We start from the raw sequence: 23,147 nt of genomic DNA on the forward strand, positions 1-23,147 counted from the left end.
TCTGAAGTCTGGGTACCAAAACCAATCGTTGCTAATAGTGTAAGCAAAAGGACATTTTATCAATTCGATAATAGATTTGATTATCAAAGAGCTAAAGTATTATACCATCATAATGGATCGGCATATCTACTAGCTAGTGAAATTATCGATACATCTTGCGATGCTGATATCGTGTATTTCCCAGCAGATGATCATATTTGCCAACTAGAATTGTACCCTGAATATGAAGATATGGAATTTGCGAAACCTGACTTTGATTTGTATAAAGATGCATTGGAATATTTCCAAGGAGATTCCGAATGGGATGTACGGGCTGTTACTTCAAATGCATGAAGGACAGTTTAAGGTAGTATTCAGTATCAAGATTCAGAGAAAACCTCTCCACCTCATTTTTAGTCTTATCCTACCTCTTATTCTTGTGATTGTATTAAATATATTCACATTTGTTTTGCCAGTGGACTCTGGGGAAGGAACATCTTTTGCAGTGACCTTATTCCTTACGTTTGCAGTTGTCATGACAGTGATTGTAGATTCTTTTCCAGCCACCGATAGAATCAGTGCATTTACAATGTTTTAATACTGCGTTTGATAATGAGTACCTTGACAACAATCGTTGCTATAATATCCATATCAATTTATTTTAGACAGCATGAAGAAAAAACAAACGAAAGCAATGATAAAAAACAACGAGACTTGACAACAACAGGCCCTGTTATCGTGGATCACACGTGTGTCGCTTTGCCGCAAGACCACAAGAAGAGTTCAAAGAGAACATACGGGAAAGATATCTCTTTTATAATTGATCATGTAGCTTTGGTATTTTTGGTTTCTGAAATTGGCATTGAATTTGTCGCTTATGCCATATTTTTTGCAATTCGATCATGAAAAGACATAAAAGCATACTTTTTATTGACAGTGTTCAACTTATCCTCGAGTATATTTGTAAAAGGTTTAATAAGATAAAAGTTATCGACACAATTTATTTGAATGTAACAACTACGACATGATTTATCATAACAGTAACTACAACCTTTCTATACTTGTTGGGATACATGTTAACTGTCAAATCATTGTCTATCTGATTTAACACTAAATTACCTACAAATACAACTGTGCTAAAGTCGAAAGTAGACATTCATTATAGATGAACTGAAATTAGTAATAATAAAAAGTGATCAACATGCATACAATTCAATAGCAAACGTATGCTTAATATTTAACCCAAAACTGGATGATTACTGTTTCTCTGAAACTGTCGCAAATATCAAAATTGAGCTGCGTCGGATAGAAATCGACCTTATGCAAATGAATATCAATACATCTGTTAACCTATTTTGGGTTGAAAAAATCTCTATGCAAAGTCTGTAACTGTTTGAAATTTGAGTTAATATAAAAACCTTACAAAACAAACCTAAATTCATCTTTTATTTCGTATTTGAATGTCACGATCAAAATCAATCAAAGTCTTATACATGTACATGTATACGTGCACTTGCATAAGGTCGATTTCTATCCGACGCAGCTCAAATATAAGTTTCATAACTGACTTTATATTGTATATTACTGTCTTGCGAATGATTGAAAAACCATATTCCGATTTATTCATTTTTAATTCACTCCGGTAACCTAGTTGATTTAATGTTACCTTGGCTTAAAAGCGTTCTATTTTTTAACATGTACAATTATCTGTTCAAATAGTATAAGAAAAACACACAATGAATAAATACATTTATGAATTGTTCTTTTTAACTCAGTGTTTAATATTCAGTTGCTTAATTCAGATGCCTAAATTAATATTGCTTGCGCTCTGGAATCGGTGTCAAACTTATAAACTTAAATCAACGAGATGTGGAGTACATGTCAATGAGACATCAACCCAACGACATAAAAAAGGGAACCACTATTGGTAGGTCAATGATAATTGGTATGCAGTTGTATTAGTATTGGCACATTTCATTTTCATGGAGATTATTTGGCCCCACCCCTCAGTCATGGTCTTTTGACTTTGAAACCGTTGCTTATTTAACATGTATTAGTTTGTGATTATGTCAGTTTATAAAGGGAACGACTAGTGGTATGTCAATGATATTTAGTATGAAGATGCATAGGTATTGTCATATCTCATTTCCATGGAGATCCTTTGGCTCAGCCCCCTCAGTAATGATCTATTGACTTTGAATGTTTTGCATACTTTACATGTTAAAGTTTGCGATTAGATAAGTTTAAGAGGAACATGTCAAGCTAGGGTAGTATTAGCATTTGCAAGTCTTCTTTTACATGGAAATTATTTGACCCCACCCCTATCAAGGTTCACTGACTTTGAAACTATTACATGGTTTACAAGTTAAAGTTTGTGTTTAGGTTAGTGTTTAGGGAACCACTTATGATAAGTCAATGGTATTTGATGTGCAGTTTTATAAGCATTGACATTTCTCATTTCCATGGAGATTATTTGGTCCTGCACCTTTTAATTCATTGACTTTGAATGTTTTGTATAGTTTACATGTTTAAATATTGCCACTGGATTTATTATTTGCATTATACTATCAAAATTACAAAAAGGAGCGAAATATTTCAAATTACAAAAAGGAGAGAAATATTTCAAATTACAAAAAGGAGAGAAGTATTTCTGTGTCAACAGTTTATTGGTTTATAGTTTGGTTTGCTTTCTTTCTGGCTTTCTTTTTTATTTTTTTCTGGCTATTAATTGCATTTTTTAAGCTATTTGTTAATAATTTAATGCCTTGTTTTTATTTGCTATTTACAGTGGTTTGATTTGGATGATGTGCTATTTATTTTGCATTGTGTCTATGGTATTATTTGTGCTCTTATGTTATTGCTTTTTATCATGTTACCGCATGCTTTATGTTTCAGTTTGTGTAGTGCTTGAGTGAATATCTGCACATGTTTTATATACATTTGTAGTTGGTTGTAAGAACTCATTAGATCTCGTGTTACTTTTTGTCTTGTATATATGTGTCGATTTTATATAAAGAAGGAGGAGCGCAAAGCAAAGGATCCTATTCAGCCAAAGAAAATGAAGCATAACAAAATAAGGTAATTTTGGCTCAAGTGCCAATCTGTCTAAAAATCAGGCAGTGGTGAAAACATGACAAACAAAAACCCGCTCAAGTTTACATTAATTTAAGTTCAAAATGTATAATGGTGCACTAATATGATATTCGTTTCCTTTTCCTGTTCTTGTATATTGATATATAATTTGGTTGAAATGCACTAGAAATTAATAATTCAGGGGAGCTAACTCCGTAATTTGCTATTATTCTAACCAAAATTTATCTAGAGATTTCTGGAATTACTAGACATGCAGAAACAGAAGACGTCCCATTTGTAACTCAGGATGAAAGTAACTTCAAAGAAGGATGGTGGGTTTTTTCGACCATATTTTGAAATTCTTATAATTTGTCTGACTCTTAAAAAGACTGGCGCTTTAGAAATATGATTGTATGAGATGTGCAAGATCTTCAAAAAATCATGAATACTCAAGTAGATTTTACATTCGAAAGATAATAAAATTTCACTTCCTTCTCTACAAAAATGAAAAAAAATGCATATTTTGACACATTATTCGTTTATAAAAGATATTGAGCACATGCAATTGCCACAGAAATGTTTACATTTTCGGGTCCTGAAACCATATGAATAATGACCCGAATCAATTTATTTTGCATAAAAACGCTTAGAGCGACATTTTCCATATTTGAAACGTTAACGTTAAAATCCATTGATACATCGTTTTGGTCATTATCAAAGTACGATTTTCTTTCCTATAAAAAAACCCGACAGAATAATATAGGACGAGTATCATTCTTAAACGCACAAAACCGAAGAGTAGCATATTTCAATGAAAAAGACTCGTATAAAATAACTAATACGTCTTGAAGCTATTATTCTTCTCTTAGTTACTAGTACTCCCATAGTAGTATTTGTTTCTTATCAAATATTGAAAACAAACTGAATCTTTTTATTACGTTGTGTATCCTAATTTTTTACACTAAGGGACTAAAATTAGTTCTTCTCTATGGTCATTCGAGTTTGTAAACAGAACAAATTGTGAATTTCTTATCCCTAATCTGTCTCGACTTTATCGCTTTTGTTCCAATCAATTGCTTAATATATATTTTTTTCAAGAAATACATCAAACAAAAATTTATACATTTTTATTTCTCAGACATGAATAGTCTTCATGGTCTTAAGGGTTCCATCTTTTTAAATTTTGATTTAAAAGATATTACATCAGTTCCACAATCTCAAAAGCAATTTGGGAATAATCCAAATCTAATGTAAAAAGTAAAAGATAAATTTCAAACTATTAAAACTTTTTCCCATCATTAACGAAAGACATAAAATCGTAACAATAAACGGTGATGCCGTCTTCATTAAATTAGTCAGTTCTTTTATCAAATTAAATAATGGGTCTTCGGGAAGAAGCTATTCAAAAAGCGCCATCTGAAGGTGTCAAATCACATTTCAGACTGAAATGATTAAAATATGTAATTGCTCAATTACACCTAATAACAAACTATAATGTATCATTCCAACATTAATTTAGCTCTTGATTGTTTCTTTTCTCACCCTTTTTCTTCTTACGAAATAGAAAAATGTGCAAATTTGTAACAAGTTTATGACTTGACATACTCAGGAGGTTAATACGAAAATTGATATTAGCGGTTATTATTTCTACCGAGATGACGACCTCATAAAATATAAAACTTTTCTAATATGAATATGATAAATAATAGATTTGATGATGATTAAGTTTTAGAAAAGTATTATCATCCAATTTTGTTTTTTATGTATTATTTTTTCGCTATTTTCGTTTGTCTCTTTTTTTTGGTACATACATTACTGGATAAAAGGGCTTTCCTTGTAAAAGCTTTCTCATGCTTTACTTCATTTTATTTCCTTGTTAAAGCTTTTTCATGCTTTACTTCATTTTATTTAATTTCCTGTTCCTGAGCTAACTTGAGTAAGTCTTTATCAAATCATTGATATTCAAAATATGATAAAATTCCACGACCAGTAATCACATACCAGTTAGAATTTGACCGATTCTAAGGTTGTGTTCCTTGATAAAGTGGGTATTAGCCAATAGTTTCCGGACAATAGCATGAGTAAGCCTCCACCAAAACCAATCGCAATTTAGAAGTGATATTGAAGAATACTAAACAAAGATTCAGTTCAAATTGGTCGATTTCACTTTTGTGATTCTAGGTTTATGCCGCTTGATAAAGCAGAAAATAGCGAAATCTTCAATATTGTAATATTTACCGGTTTCTACAGTTAAGCGGTGAGAAGAAAAACTGTATTGGTAAATGAACAATTTGTAAATATATATTCATACTACGATCTAAATAAAATTCCAACCGATATGGATCATAAATATATTTATAAAACTAACGTTCGATGGTTTTTCAAAAAAGGCATTAATTTCGATCAAAAAATCATTCTTCACTCTTTCTTTGAACTCAAGTAGAAACAATCATTCAGTGTAATAACCACCTTGGTTGTACCATACATTATAATATCCGTATCGGTTTAAAATATCTCTACTTTCACATGCCCAGTTTTACTTGTCATTATACTTAACAATAGACCTTTCAAACATTTCTTCATGACAACACTTTCGGCATTATACTTAACAATAGACCTTTCAAACATTTCTTCATGACAACACTTTCGTCATTATACTTAACAATATAGACCTTTCAAACATTTCTTCATGACAACACTTTCGTCATTATACTTAACAATAGACCTTTCAAACATTTCTTCATGACAACACTTTCGTCATTATACTTAACAATAGACCTTTCAAACATTTCTTCATGACAACACTTTCGGACACGAAATTTATTAAGAGTTATTTTCATTTACTGGCACTGGGTCTATCATTGAACTGCTGGCGGACTGTTAGTCCCCGGGTCATCAGCTCAGTGGTCAGTTCATTGCTCCTAACATGATTTTATAACATTCTTTAATTTGAAAATTCCCCGTTGATAAATTCGAAAAGAAATGATTAAGAAGCTAAAGTTCCAACTCCCTTAGGCAAAGTTGAACTAAGATGAATTTGGTTATTCTTTTTTACATTTCTTTTGGTAATTTTTCTCCAAACGTGTGTACGTATTTAAACAGCTCTGGCTTTCAAATGTTTAGATTGGATCGTTACTGTCGAAGGTAAATCCAGAAAACCCCGTCTGACGCACGAAATGTATAGAGTATTTCCATTTAGTAGCACTTCCATGGTCAATACCACTGCTGATGGACTGTCGGTCCCACCAAGTATCATCAGCTGAGAAGTCGGTACTTCGATACTGATATAATTCATAACATACCTTTATTCTAAAATTCCCTGTTGATGAATAAAGAAATGATTAAGAAAGTAAGGTTCCAACTTCCTCAGGCAAAGTTGACCTTATATGAATTTGGTTATTCCTTTTGATCATACAGCTCCTAACATTTCTACGTATTTATATATCTATGTTTCAAATGCTAAGGTTTGAGTGATCCTGATGAATGTAAATCCAGAAAAAAAAAGTATCGGACGCACGAAATATATGAAGACAAGTGTTATTTTCATTTGAAATACAAACATCATACTAAACAAGTATTTCAACATTCTATACTACCTATTGACAATTATAGGGATTCCTTTATATTCACAATAAACCATAAAGTTAACGGTTGAATTCTTTACTTTGAGAATATGCGTTAAGAAGCTCAAATGAACCGTCTCAATATCATCTGATTTGTATAGTGTCCCAAAACTTAGTTTATGATACTAGATATATATGGCAAATAATGAAAGTAATGTTTCCCATTTAAAACATATGACTAAAAACTGCCCTTTTGCTTGATTTGCTAACATATCTATATAGTGTGAACAAAACTAACATTATATCTGAACAAGACACCAACATATACAAATTGTTCACATGATTCTATTAGTTCACATGATTCTATTATAGTTCACCATTTAAAAATCACATAGCATTGGCCTAAATAGGCCGTCTATTTCGTAATGTTTTCGAAATATTAACATTGGATTGCAAAATGAACAAAACTATTTATAAATATATATTTTCTATTTATTTTCCTTTTGAAAAGTCCCAACCTCCATACTGATTTAACCAACATAATGTTTAAATGTCCATAAATCAAATATATATATATATTGTTCAGATATCTTAAATTATGATTTACTAACTACTTTTAAGCACTACGTATAAATTGTACGTTTTAAATACAGAACATAGTAAGATTGACCAAGTGTGGCAATAAGACAAATCGCGAGTATTCTTAATTCATGTTCGTATGTACATTCTTTTTAATGATCCAGCTCAGATGTAATTCAAAGGAATAAATAATTGAAAGTTAATTATACTTTTTGTATTTTCTAATTTTGTGCACTGTTTCATCCCAAAAATGTATGTTTATATTATCTTTTTTTTTATCTTAATTTAAAAATCTAGAAAATTTATTTGACCATAAAGAATAAATACATGTATAAGATTTTTACCTGAAAAAAAGACGTTCAAAACTAAACTAAAAAAAAATATTTTTAGAAGTACACGATGATGAGACAGCTAAAAATTATCAAAATAGAAGATTTAATACTGTGGGGGCTACAACCCATTCTGTGCCGGAGTGTCGAAACATAAAGATCCGCTACAGCTACCCTCACAATGGTAGGAATACTGAGTTTTGGAGTCCGGTGGTAAATCACATTGTCATCAGTCATTCTGTCATTAGCGTTAACCAGGATCTCAAAGAAAAGGCAATATATTGTGTACATGGGTACCAGAATATGGGGTTTCTGATCATGATTATGATGGCTAGCTTTGGCTGAGGATCTGTGACAAAGAAAAGGCAATAGATTGTGTACATGTGTACCAGGATATGGGGTTTCTGATCATGATTATGATGGCAAGCTTTGTCTGAGGATCTGTGACAAAGAAAAGGCAATAGATTGTGTACATGCGTACCAGGACATGGGGTTTCTGATCATGATTATGATGGCAAGCTTTGACTGAGGATCTGTGACAAAGAAAAGGCAATAGATTGTGTACATGCGTACCAGATTATGGGGTTTCTGATCATGATTATGATGGCAAGCTTTGACTGAGGATCTGTGACAAAGAAAAGGCAATAGATTATGTATATGCGTACCAGGATATGGGGTTTCTGATCATGATTATGATGGCAAGCTTTGACTGAGGATCTGTGACAAAGAAAAGGCAAAAGATTGTGTATATGCGTACCAGACTATGGGGTTTCTGATCCTGATTATGATGGCAAGCTTTGACTGAGGATCTGTGACAAAGAAAAGGCAATAGATTGTGTACATGCGTACCAGACTATGGGGTTTCTGATCATGATTATGATGGCAAGCTTTGACTGAGGATCTGTGATAAAGAAAAACCGCTGTAAGCACAACTTAAATTTACTCTTATATGTTCTGCCAGGAAAAGGGACAAATTAGACTCAGTAAAATTAATAAGAACCAGACAGGTCTATGAACAACTTTGTTATAAGTTCATAAAAAAGGAAAATATAAGTACCGTGTGTCTGACTGTATACAGCTTGTGCAATCCCTCTTTTACATCAGCAGTACTCTGTAACTTGTGTCGTGATATTTGATAAGATGATTTCTATCCATATCCAGGTGAAGTACATGTATGATGTTTCATTGACGCAATTATTTCATCAACTTATATAAGTCAAGGTTTTATTCATCACTGGGGAAAACTGGCGAAAAAATTATCCCACATCTAAGAGAGCTCTTCAGCGTTTTGCATATTTCCCGAGACAGAATGTATTATAAAGATTGATTTTGTTTAACGTTCTGAGGCAAATGAATCATGCATATTCAGGACGAATGAATAGTGATAACAAAAAACAATTAAATCATATTGATATTGCCTCGCCTGCAACGAAAGTCGCACGATGCGAGACATAGGGATTACTATCCGGCGGCGGCGGGTAAACCATTTGTATAAAGCTTTATATTTCAGAAGGAAGAAGACATGGATGCTTCATAACTTGTATGCAGATACCTTGTGTCACAAAGTTTCCGTCTGTCATATGTCCATTGTCCTTGACCTTATTTCATGGTTCTGCGACTGCTTTTGAAAAAAAAAAATGTTTTGGCATGTGAATTTCTCACTTATTATGTGTAATATGATAACTATATCTGGTATATGGGTTCCTTGCAACGCCTACGTGTCCGTCAGACGGGGATCACCTGGCCTTGACCTAATTTCATGGATCAGTGACCAAGGTAAAAGTTACGTGATTAAGTCCTTTCCCAGATACTATAAGCAGTAGGTCAACTACATGTGGTGTAAGTAATGATTGTAATGGGTATGTGTCAGTCTAGCAGGTTTCATCTTACCTTGACCTCCTTTTTATGGTTCATTAGTCAATGTTAAGTTTTTGTGTTTTTGTCTGTTTAATCATCTGAAATTGACCTCATTTTCATGGTGCATTATTTAATGTTAAGGTTTTGAGTTTTTGTGTTTTTAATTATTTGACAACGAATATTTCTACTGACTGTATATGTCACAGGAAGACAAATAGAAGTTCGAGAACAGGCATGTTCTTTTCATTTCTTAATTGAACAAATATTACTTTAAACGGGGAGACAATTAATGAGTTTATACGTTCCCGTGACGGTGACTGAGTAAGTTGTAAAGTTGTTAAAAATTGTTAGATTTTGGGAATATTCATCAAGCTTAGGACTTATAAGAACACTTTGAAAATTGATGTTTGCAAAGAGCTTTAGACTGTGTATGTATCATTTTCAAGATCTTTTTAATCAATATTCAGCATCTTTGATATATACCAGTGTAACGAGTTTAAATAAAATAATGAATGTTAGACGATATGAATTTCCACGTATATTTCAAAGCACACGGATAATTCTAAATTTATTTAATTGTAGTTTCATAAATTTTATGCAGTATCATTATGAATTATTGATTATTACTTTTACTTTGAGACAGTATTTTTTCTATTGTCCTCGACCGACCAGTTAATGTAATGTGTAGCAAGTATAAAAGAATTCATTTAAACAAAAGTTAGCCCAAGTTTTAGACTTGCTGATTCAAATGCCATTTTTTACGCTAATCCACAAAATGAGCGGCCGGTGGGAATATTAACTTGTATAATCTTCCTTCCTAAAAAGAAGAGTTGGTTGTCGTTTGTTGGCTGCGGTCCATAAGTGTTTCTCATTTCTCGTTTTTTATATAGATTAGACCGTTGGCTTTCCTGTTTGAATTATTTTAAGCTAGTCATTTTGGGGCCCTTTATAGCTTGCAGTTCGGTGTGAGCCAAGGCTCCGTGTTGAAGGCCGTACTTTGACCTATAATTGTTGACTTTTTGTACATTGTGACTTGGATGGAGAGTTGTCTCATTGGCACTCATACCACATGCATCTTCTTATTTATAATTAGTCTCATTTTTTAACTGGAGCCTCTGTTTTATAATACGTATATCAGGTTTATATACCGCTTACAATATCAATAAAATGAGATATCAGGTGCAGGTCATTGATACAGCAACCAATCAACAGAACTAGTAGCTCCTGGAACCTGAATCGCTCATAAATAAAATTGACTTGATTGCTTAGTTTCGACTGGCTTTGTTATCCATTGGATACCTTGAATAAATGATCCCTGCTAACCTTTGTTCACATCAACCCAGAGATTCAGATAAAAAGTTAAAACGTAATCTCCTTTTAGTTTTAAATTCCATGACAACATGACGATCGTGTGTAGTCATCCGATTCTTAATGCAAACTTATTTCTAAACATTCGGTAAATTCAGAGAAACCACTTTGAAAATTAAGAGATGAAGATATAAGTTGAATTACTAGGAACTATATACTACCAATGGCTCCCTGTTTGCCAACCGACTAGCTGTAAACGAGAATCGTTTGTATACTGTCTTCCGATCATCAATCTCATTAGTATATAAAGTTTCAAATCATGTCGCCGCTTGATTTCATGCATTATTTTTTTTTTAAATTGGCTAGTCGGAATCAAAGATCGTCTCTGGCAGTCGTGTTTATCATTTGACAGCAATAACTGAGAAAGGTTTGTAGTGGACCTTCCATACATCATTGGCCATGAAGTTTCAGAGACGAAGATAACATTATTTGTTTCATTCAGGTTTCAATGGAACTATGTGCCACCAATGCCACAATATTTGTCAACATTAATGAGGATTTTTTGTAAAGATCCTTCCAATTATTTATCCCGTAAAGTTTTAAAACTTTGCCTTTTTATAGAAGATTTAGATAATTGGCCAACTAGATTAAAAGATTGCCTCTGGTTGCCATGTTATTCACACGATTGTCACCACAGCGAAGGGCTTTTGTTGAAGACATATTAGTTTAGTTTGAATCGGATCAGTGGTTTCCGAGAGGACGATGAAAATGTGAAACGGTAACTGCACAACGAACGAAAAGTGATGAATAGCTCATATGACTCACTGAAATAAAAAAAACATAAAGAAATTTAGTGTTTAATACATTGTCTTCAAAAATAGATAGATAAATGTTGATACCATATCGATTATAAAATGAAACACTTGAAATCGCCCCTTGGGAAATGCTAGCATGGATAGGTGAAACTTGTCCTGTTTCTCCGCAAAGCGAAATGAGCATGGGTCAGTGTGACTCCTACTACCGGACGGAAGAGATAAAAGTAACCATAATTAAATCTACCGGACGGAAGAGATAAAAGTAACCATAATTAAATCTCCCAGCTACCCTTCTGCTGAAAATTAAAGAAAAAAATATATAACGTGTCACTGGATCAACTATTCATTCGCCATATTCAAAACTTATTCAGCCAACTTTAAAATTTGGAACAAACAACTCAGCAGTGTAATAATTCTTTTAAATCATATCTCTCTTGGTTTTTATCAAGCCCGTTAACTTTATGAAAACGGTTCAACCTTAGTGTTTGCTAATTTTATCAACTCTGATTTATGAAAATGTATGTTTTTATACTTATGGAGAGTGCCAATGCATTGACATACCGTTGAGGACAAACATTTCGTCAGGGTTTGAGTAAATCAAAGTGGAATGCACGAATGTGCTGCGTATGAATAGCCTTTTAAGGTTAAGCCAGAAACAATGATTGTCCTCGCATATTTTAAATTTTCTAAGGTGATACAATTTCTAAATCTAATTATCAAAATTATTGCCTACAGAAAGTAAAATCTCAGCAACGAAGAATCAGAGTTCGAAAAGCATCTGATGAAATTTCTGAAAGACCATCAAAGATTATGCGCACAGAATTACAAGGTAAATTCTCTTTTTTTGTTGTCAGATACGATACAATACTGCTTGTACAATATGTAAGTCAAAATTTATTTTCCGATCGCGAATCAAAACATAAAATAATTTTCATATATTATCTGTATTTGGACATTGGCGCAAATGAAATATATCCTGTTGCACAAATGCAAAGCACCGATATAAACTATATACATATAGTTCAAAAAGTTCAAACCATTTTTGTTTACAACTAATCGATCATTTTTGAAATACAAAACGCCCGATTTAATGCTCTACTTCTTCTACTTTGTATATCTATTGCTCATTATATTTAAGTTTTCAACAGAATTTAAAATTCATGTCTTCATTGTTAACATTGGAATAAGTCTATTGCAGAAAAACAGATTATTTAAGTTTATTGAACACATTGTATAGTTCATTTCCGAGTAAGTAGTGATGTCAAAACATAGAAAGGTGGTTGTGGTTTGTTGCTGTAAAACATTTTTTTTTTTTAATTGCTTTGTACATAAATCAGGCCGTTAGTTTTCTCGTTTAAAATGTTTTACATTTTTCATTTCGGTGCCGTTTATAGCTTGCTATGCGGTGTGGGTTTTGTTCATTGTTGAAAGACCGTATGGTAATTTATCATTAGCTAACATCTACCTTATGTGGTCTCTGGTGGATAGTCGTCACATGGGCAGTCATACCACATCTTCTTATTTTTATATTAAGCAAATCAATGAATGAATCGTTCAACATGCGACACAGATCTTGTTTTAATTTAAAATAATATTTTTGAACAGCCTACTTTTCCTCAATTAGTTGTCTACCTTGAATACAAGCATTTGTTACGAGTCTATATTATTACAATGATCGTACTTTTTATAATTCTTTTTATTTTTTTAATATTCTTTTTATTATAATTATATTATTATTTTGCAGAAAAAAAACAAAAGAGCACACATGGTGTATTGTAAAATGATTTTTAAACGGTTCTTCAGCAGAATTTCTCGAATTAACGTCTATAATGCTTCTAAACGAAAAGTTTGAACAAAATACGCGGTTGAATTTTCGGAGTTTAGCTATTTTCCGTTATGGAAAGTTAATTTTCCGAAACGAAGAAAACTACCAAATACAATTCAGTCATTAATCGTGATTACACAGATATATTGCTGTTGAGAATTATTCGTTTGACTGTTCAGAATTTAGTTATTTCAAAAATATATATTTTTTCAAGAAAACCCATCATTTCCAAGAATAGATACAATACTTTGCGAACAAGTTCAAACCGAACCAAAAATAAACGGTTTTAATGAATACATTTGTTGTACTTTACTTTGTTCCAACCGCTCAAATGAGCAATGATATTTACTTTTAACTTATACATATTTGTATGTTAACTTATAATGGATAGATGCTGGTGCTGACAGTGCAACATATTGATCTCAAAAGAATACACATGACAGTCGTACACTGGAAACCTATCGCTGCACTGAACGATATTTTAAACAAAGACAAAAGGTTATAAATAATAATAAGAGTGTATATAAATGCACACTCCTTCACCAAAGACAATATTTTCAAAAAATGCAGTTGAGTAGATGTCAAGATGGAAATCCCTTTTAACCTGATCGAAATTGCTTTTATAAAAATAGTAAATGTGTTCTCCTATTTGATCTTTTTACAAATTTAGCAAAGATAATTTTGTTCAAAAAGTTTTCGCCTAGACAAAGTTATAGTCAACATGAATGAGCATTTTGAAGACTCTGCAGTATGTTTTTATTTAATTGAGTCATTCATAAGATAGATGTTTATGTTGGAATATTCACTGTTTCACTGGATATTTTGACCTTGATGGGTGATAATAAATCAAATAAAATTTACATTGGAAGATTTTGGCTATTTTTTACAACAATATTGATATATATATATATTTTTTTAATGAGTCCATTATTAAATCAACCTTTAGTTGAAATGTTCCCCAAATGATGCTATTAAAGGGGACATGGGCTGGATACTACCCAGTCTAAAACAGTGGACATGTGTCTTTAGACACTGGGCGATACATAGTGCCATGGAAAATGACAGAATAAAGTATAAGGTGTTCAAATGTTCACATAAAAAATTATGTTAACATTAAAAAAACTTGTGAATTGTATGCTAGTCTTAATAGTGTGCTTCATAATAATATTTATTTAATAGATATATTTAACAATGGCTAAATGAAATTCTCACAGAGTTATGGCAGAGACATATATACGTCTCTGGTTATGGTAATAAGCTTCGAACTTATAAGCTGTAAAAATCACAATATTGTAAAACAAAAGATGTATGTTAAATATAAAGGATTCTATGACATTTATATGCAGACCTTCGAAATATATTGTATAATGAAGGGTGTAAAACATAATGATCAATTTTATACCTTGTCCAATGACGAAAATATTGTTTTTTTGATAGAACAAATATTCTTATTTTTAAAAGGAGGTAATATTAATATAACCTCTTTGTTTATATATAGCTGATGATGTGATTAAATATTTTAAATATATCGATATGGTTTTAAAAAATTATGTAAAATATTATATATAATCAAACTTTTAATGGTCTTTAAGAATTCTTAATAGAATGGCACTTGTATAAAAAAAAGATGTGGTATGATTGACAATGAGACAACTCTCCACCAGATTGTATATGTTTTATTATTTCAACTAATAGTATTTTACTGTAAATCGTAATAAACACTGTGTTATGTATGTTTTTTTAATTTTAGTTCATTTATATGTTTTGGAGTTTAGTGTGACGTCCATTTTCATTGAACTAGTACACATTTTTGTTTAGGGGCCAGCTGAAGCCCGCCTCCGGGTGCTGGATTTTCTCGCTATGTTGAAGACCCATTGGTGGCTTTCGGCGGTTTTCTGCTCTTTGGTCGGGTTGTTGTCTCTTTGACACATTCCCCATTTCCATTCTCAATTTTATGTGAATGTTTTGTGTTATAAAAGTGTAGACCCTGACTTTAATGCTGACACTGATGCATTGAAAATTAAATGTAAAAATGTATATTATATAAGCTTTTGAATAAAGTATTATTATTAATAAAATATTGAAACTTGATTCTTAAATCCCTTTCTTATTTTACCATTCCGGTAATAGAAAAAGTGTGAAAACAGCCAATAGCAGATTTTAGAAATGTTATCGATGGTAAACGAATAACTACAAATCAACTTGTATCCATATTGTGTCAGCTACACATCTAATTCTCATTACTTTAAATCTATTGTTTCTGCGTTATAAGCGAGATAACTGAAATTAATATAAAAAAAATTTGTAAGGGTTCCGCGGAACCCAGTGTCTCGCCTACTTTTGCTGTTAATCGCAGGCTCAACAAAAATGAGATAAAAAATTAATAAAAATATTCCTCTCTAAACTATCTTTTGATTGAAAGTAACTTCTGTCCAAGTTTGGTAAAAATCCAGGATAGTTTATGAATCTAATAAAAGTTTTAAAAACTTAAACTGCAGACTGTATGTAATGTTAACTGGCAGAAACACTAAGTCCATTTATAAGTAAAATTAGGAAATAATGGAACAAAATTTTAACAAAATTTCCTTCTAGATACTAGCTTTTAATCATAAACAAGCTTCTGTCCAAGTTTGGTACAAATCCAAGATAGTTTAAGAAAGTTGTTAAAATTTTAAAAACTTTAACCACAGAGTGAATGAAATGTTAACTGGCAGAAAAACTATAAGTCCATTTATAAGTAAAATACTGATTTTTTTTTTTTTTACAACATTTACTTCTGGATACTATCTTATGATCATAAACAAGCTTCTTATCAAGTTTGGTAGAAATCCAGGATAGTTTAAGAAAGTTATTAAAATTTCAAAAACTTTAACCACAGAGTGAATTTCCTGGCAGAAAAACTAAGTCCATTTATAAGTAAAATACGGAAAAAATGGAATTTTTTTTAACAAAATTTACTTTTGGATATTATCTTATGATCATAAACAAGCTTCTGTCCAAGTTTGGTAGAAATCCAGGATAGTGTAAGAAAGTTATTTTAAAAAATTTCAAAAACTTTAACCACAGAGTGAATATTTGTGGACGCCGCCGACGACGACGACAACAACGACGACGACGACGACGACGGAATGTAGGATCGCTATGTCTCGCTTTTTCGACAAAAGTCGAAGGCTCGACAAAAATGAAAGTCATTTTCTGAAAAACCAATTTATTATTGCTGGATGTTAGGACTGAAATAACGACTAGAATGAAGTAAACAGACAGCTATATACATGATGTATATAAACCTCAATGTAAGTATAATAAAAAGTAAATGTAAGTAAAGTAATGTAAGTATAATAAAAAGTAAATGTAAGTAAAGTAATGTAAGTATAATAAAAGTAAGTGTAAGTAAAGTTATGTACAAATATAACTGATGAGCGGTACACAACCGAAATTTTGGTTGCCATACAAATGGTGTAATGGGATAAGAGACTACATAAACACTCCAATGAAGGATGAAAAAGAAATTCACTAAGTGCTTTTGCCTTAATTGACGAACGGTTTGGTTTGATCACTTATGACTTTTGAAATTGTGTGATTGTTTTGATATTTTTGCTTTCAGAATGTTTCAAGATCATAAAATTAATAAACAAATCTATCTTTCATAGATATAAGAAGATGTGGTATGAGTGCCAATGAGACAACTCTCCATCCAAGTCACAATTTGTAAAAGTAAACCATTATAGGTCAAAGTACGGCCTTCAACATGGAGCCTTGGCTCACACTGAACAGCAAGCTATAAAGGGCCCCAAAAATGACTAGTGTAAAACCATTCAAACAGGAAAACCAACGGTCTAATCTATATAAAAAACGAGAAACTAGAAACACTTATGAACCACATCAACAAACGACAACCACTGAACATCAGGTTCCTGACTTAGGACAGGTGCAAACAAATGCAGCGGGTTTAAACGTTTTAATAGGCGCCAACCTTCACCCTTACCTGAACCAATAGTGTAACATCACAACATAGAAAGACACACTATAAAATATCAATTGAAATGGCTTAACTCAACATGTTTAGTAAAACGGTATTTGTCTTCTGGAAGAAAAGAAGTTACATCATCCTGACGCATATCTGTAAATATCGAAAAGCTTATCGAGCAATCGACATGACATTTTGGACATTATCTGTGTAAATATTTACAGCGATAGTAAATGGCTTAAATCTCTTTATAGAATGTTTTCTTGACTCATGCTCAGATTGTCGGTCCTCATCTATATGAGTAGCAATTGCAAGAAGGATGAACGACAAAATAAGCTTTGTCTCTTTAATATCTAAGCTATTTTCTAATACTTTATATTATTTATGCTTCATGTATAACTTTCCATAACCTTTATTCCATACATAATGTCTGACCATTAAAAGGGAGAAGACACCAAGGGGTAATAAAAAAGGCTACAAAAACGTAAACGATTTAATTGAGCTCGTATCATATAATAAAAGAGAGGCGAAAGATACCAAAGTGACATTCAAACTCATAAGTCGAAAATAAACTGACAACGCCATGGCTGAAAAAGAAAAGACTAATAGACAAACAAAAGTACACAAAACACAACATAGAAAACTAAAGACTGAGCAACACGAACCCCACCAAAAACTGGGTGTGATATCAGGTGCTCCGGAAGGGTAAGCAGATCCTGCTCCACATGTGGCACCCGTCGTGTTGCTCATGTTAATACAAACCCGGTAATAGATCAATTTTTGGTAGGTCACATTCGGGGAAAAGGGGACGAAATTGTAGTTACGACATTTGGAACATATCCACTATCATCTGTGAAACGGATATTCCAACTCGTGATGGCGTCCGTAAAATTTACGAAGGGATGATTTCAACTTCACCACCTGGAAATCTTGGTCTAATAGCTTCCTTGTGAGCAGCAACCCTCTATCAAGGAAATCATGATAGGAAATACAAGCCCTGGAATATCAACATTACATAAACATTACAGACGATTCGTCAACCAATAGGTTTTTCCTCGTTATCCGGTAACTCAGAATTTGGTGTAAATTCCACAACTGCAAAATAAATCATTTCATACTGAAATATTTTTTGCCGATACCACATACCTGACCCATTTTCCTCTATAAATAGGACTAACCAAAAAATCAAAAAATCATATATATATTTTTTTAAATACCACCTTAAATATTACTCTTAGTTAATACCAAACCTAAAGCTATGATAGCTGAAGCTGCAACGATTTTGCTTCTATAATGTACAATTTTAACAAAGCTTGATATTAGAAAAGTCAAAAGAGACAAAAATCAATAAAATCATTCTGCATGTCTAAAAAAATTTAATATGGTTGTGGACTAGATCCAGCTATAGAAGTCAAGAGTTATGTTACCCCTATCCCTTCCATCGACAAAAAAGAAACCAAGATGAAAGCTTAACAAAATGTCAGTTTTGATACTATATTTTCAAAATCACTCCTCAAAAGGGCGATTATTGAGTAACGACGAACCTTGTCGCCCCGTGTATCCGTTACTCGGTACAAATTGACACCAACCCCTGATGTTGTTCCGCTTTTATCTTGAGTTGACGTCCCTTCTTAAATTATGAAAATGAATAACACTAATGCAAACGTTGTTTTTATATATATTTGTTGTTTCTTAATATAATATAATAGTTTTGTTTCAGGTATATATATACTTTTTTCTTTCCAATACAATACAATAAAATTTTATTAACCTCTCACCATCAATACTACAGCACACATTTCACATTAAAAAAAAAAAAAATAAACAAAAAATAAAAAAAATTATTAAACCCATTCTTAAAATAGGTACGTACACGAATTTAAAAAAAAGAACTAGTTTATTTACACATTTTGAAAAAGATATTTAAAAAAGTTAAATCATTAAAAATATCTTAAATATATATTCAATCAGAGACATATAATTGTATTATATGTCTCTGATTCAATATAAAGTGCGTTATCAGTGTTGTCATCAGATAACCCTGCAAAAAGAAAGTAAAGAAAAAAATTAAACCTTCGTCATTAGACCAAAATAAAATATCGACTTTCGCAATACAGTACTTCCCATTATTGGTTGTCACTGAGTATTTTCATTTTGTCACATGGAAATTTCCATTGAGGTATTTTAAAATAACCAATTTTCAATGCGTATATTTTTATTCTAACATTTGTATGCTAAAGGCTGTTGAAATTCTCTTCATGCAAAAGTATGTAGATTAATTTTCTCTCTTTATTTTTTAAGTTTTTTTATATGTAAATAATCTACTCTCGTTATTTAATTTAAATGACTGTGACATATTGTATTTCATACGTTTTATACACTGTTGCTGTTTTGTAAATTGCTTGTAAAAGGTGAGACGTAAATAAATAGCTATCGTAAAGTTGACATAGTCGTAATTGAAAAAAGTTCGGATGATAAATTTCTGGGGACAGAATTGTAAACGGCAGAGAGCTCATTATATAATTATATGTATACATTGATTCATATTGAATTATGGAGAAGACTTCATAAGTATGATTTACATCCATTTTGCTTTAATTTAGCAAATAAAATATGTTTAAACTAAACTAACGACAGAGAACAAAATAGCTAAATTTCTTTATGAATATTACTTATAAATAACTATGTTTTTCGAAAGTAAATTGTAAACAGTTAACATATATTAACAATGTTATAGATAACTACGGACTGTTAAATATTTAAAACATCAAGTTTGCTGACAAGTGTGAAACAAAAAAATTTAACTACTTTTCTTAAAGATTTTTACCGATATTTTTTAATTCATATATGTTTTGTCTTTGAATATATCGCAGAGATACGTCGATTCATGCAGATGCTGTTTGAAAACAAATTGTCGTGTAGTATCAGTGTGCAGTTGAAAACATTTTGAATCTAAGTGCAGTTCAAACTATTTTGAAAGTTCTATTGCTTGTCTTAAAATTGTACGTTTTAACTGAGACATTATATAAATAACACATAGCTGAGAGGGTGATAGAGCAGATTGTTACCCCGAGAAAACATTGTCAACTGAGGCGAAGCCAAGGTTGACAATGTCTTTTCGAGGGGTAACAATCTGCTCTATCGCCCTCTCAGATATGTGTTATTTAATTTATTATACTGAATGTTCTGTTATTACTGTCGATTAAATTTCAAATTCATAGTAATAAACTATGACGTCTTGTACATAACAACCATCCGTATTTAATAAAGCGCACACTTAATCAAGAGTCTCCGTGAAGGGTAATAGAGTATTTGCCATAGGAAGAGTCGTATTTAATAAAGCGCACACTTGATCATTAAATATTATTATACTTCATGTGCTTCGCCTCAGTTGACAATGTTTTCTCGGGGTAACAATCTGCTCTATCACCCTCTAAGCTATGTGTTATTTATATATTGACGTATACTATTCCCAGGTTTTAAGCGTAGATCTATATGTAGTTTTTTAAGTGTCCTATTAGGCTTGGTATTGATAATTTCCCAGTGTCAAATTTTATTTATTATTATTTAATTTTAAGTCATTTGGGACGGGGAGATGGGGACGATAGATTTTTTCACGTTTGCGACACAAATGATATCGGCGATGACTATCATTATTTCGTGTATTGTAAAACTTTCAATGCCGATAGAGGGAGCTTTTACCAGGATATTGCTGAAAAAATGCAATTGTTTTTTTTTAACTCAAGCGATACTGTCACTTTATAAAAGGTAAGCAAGTTTATGAAAAGTATATATACATGTAAGTGTCCATCAAGGTAAAGAAATATTTCCACACATATGCATGTTTATATAGAGAATCATGAAGGCTATGTGATTTATGAATGAAAGGAGGTGTGAGTTATACATCAACGAGACAACAACCCAACGACACAATTAACATAAAGACATCTGTATTTGTAATCACACATAGCAATTTTTCCGTGACGATGTCGTGTAGTTTATGTGAATTTGACAAATTGACAAAGTTTCCAATATAGAACTTTTCATATTATAATCAGGTTTAGGTAGATAAATTTCATCCGAATATGATTAAAATTGATTTACTTATCACAAGGTTAGCATAAATAAAAGAGTAAGATGTTTAATCCTGCAAGACAAACGTTTAACTTACTCATGTTTTGCTGTAAAAAAAGAATTAAACAGTATGACCTTGTCAATAACTAATGATATCACATCGCAAATTGCTGGTGACTTCCACATTCTGAATTGGTTCATTGGATTTCATGTCTATTATGCATTAAAAACCCTATCGTTCCTGAATGAAGTAATTCTTTGTTAAACGTTACTTTTCAAGGAGGTTTATATCTTTCTTTTCAGAGAGAAAATCATGTGTTTAATGAAAATTCTCCAGAGGACAATTCAAGGTCAGACACAGCGTCAATTGTCCTTCATGCCAGTGAACGGATCCTTCAACAGAAAAACGGAAGAGAAACCTAAACAGCACGTCTTCAACTTTGCAGAATACGCCTATTTTCATGTTTCTTCTGACAACAAGCTACAAAAGCCTTCAAATAACAATATAGAACAGAATAAACAGCAGGTTACTGTAAATAACGGAAACTACGACGGCGACATAAAATGTCTGTATAGTCCAGGAATTAAATTTTAGAGAGGAATTTGAACGCCATGACGTTTCCCATCTCTGATGTCCATTTGAATCCGCATGGAATCATTCTTGTTCATATGAAGAGGAACATTCTTCCTTTAAAAAGACGAAAAGATACGATTGAATAACGACTATATATTTATATATAGTATACGGGATCATACAGTTGAATAATGACTTCAGCATTTACTATATATATTTCTAGTATCGATCTTCTAGACAGTTTCTGAATGCTCGGTTGATCCTTGTATTTCCTCAGTATTTGTAGAAATGCCATTTTTGTGATTTGTTTTAACCCATAGAATTTTCTGCATTTCTTATCAATATATCTGTAGACTCAACGATTTTCATTTGTATGTAAAATTGCAACATATACAAAAATATATAAATTATATGTAAAAACAAAAAGTTTTCTTTAATTCTTTACGACGAGTATTGCATGAAATATGATTTGTTATATACATGTATGCATGGAACGTTTTACGTTTGACGAAAGTAAGCACGATAAGTATAGATTATCAGGTTTTCTATACATTGATATCGTAAAATATCAGCCGCGCGCCACAATGTGAACCTTTTTGGTGAGTTAGCGCAACGAACGAGCAAAAAAGCTTCACATTACTAGTATGTCGAGCGGCTGATATTTACGATATCTATATGTAGAAAACCCGATAATCTGTTTATCGTTCTATTACTGGTCTTTCCCCTCCCTTAGATAGTTTTAAGATTGAAAGCAAGCTTGATATTGTCTCCTCACACATTGTCACTTCGCTGATAACTTCTCCCCAGACATTGTGACGTCGCTGATAATCCCAGCCGTGATACAACAGTTACGGAACATCTTATCAGGGTGATATAGGCAAAGGGAAGGACGTTTCGTGGCCTCTCACATTGTGACGTTATTGATAACTTCTCCTCAAGGATATTATTCAATGTCATTGTTGCAAAAAAAAAGCACACTACATCTGTAGTAAGCTACCTATCTACCAACGTTTAATCCTGGATAATTGTTCAAAAAGTTATACATGACAAATGAAAAGTTGTCAAATAACTGCCAGATAATAATTTATAAATTAGATTGTTTTGACTTCATTACTTTTAATGTAAATATAAAAGTCACTGTTTACTACTATCCTGTCATATTTGTTGACCATTTCCCGTCGTCTCTGTTTACAACATTCTAACGT

The 23,147-nt window shown here is 32.0% G+C and overlaps 1 long non-coding RNA gene across 1 annotated transcript; it reads left to right on the plus strand.

Moving 5' to 3' along the window:
- The first annotated feature begins 19,479 nt into the window (after positions 1 to 19,479).
- Positions 19,480 to 22,368, plus strand: LOC127737959 (uncharacterized). Its single transcript, XR_007999892.1, has 2 exons — positions 19,480 to 19,560; positions 21,672 to 22,368. It is a non-coding gene; the product is annotated as an uncharacterized LOC127737959 (long non-coding RNA).
- The last annotated feature ends 779 nt before the right edge of the window (positions 22,369 to 23,147 follow it).

This window comes from Mytilus californianus, unplaced genomic scaffold (genome assembly GCF_021869535.1).
Source record: "Mytilus californianus isolate M0D057914Y unplaced genomic scaffold, xbMytCali1.0.p SCAF_4, whole genome shotgun sequence".
NCBI classification, from domain to species: domain Eukaryota; kingdom Metazoa; phylum Mollusca; class Bivalvia; order Mytilida; family Mytilidae; genus Mytilus; species Mytilus californianus.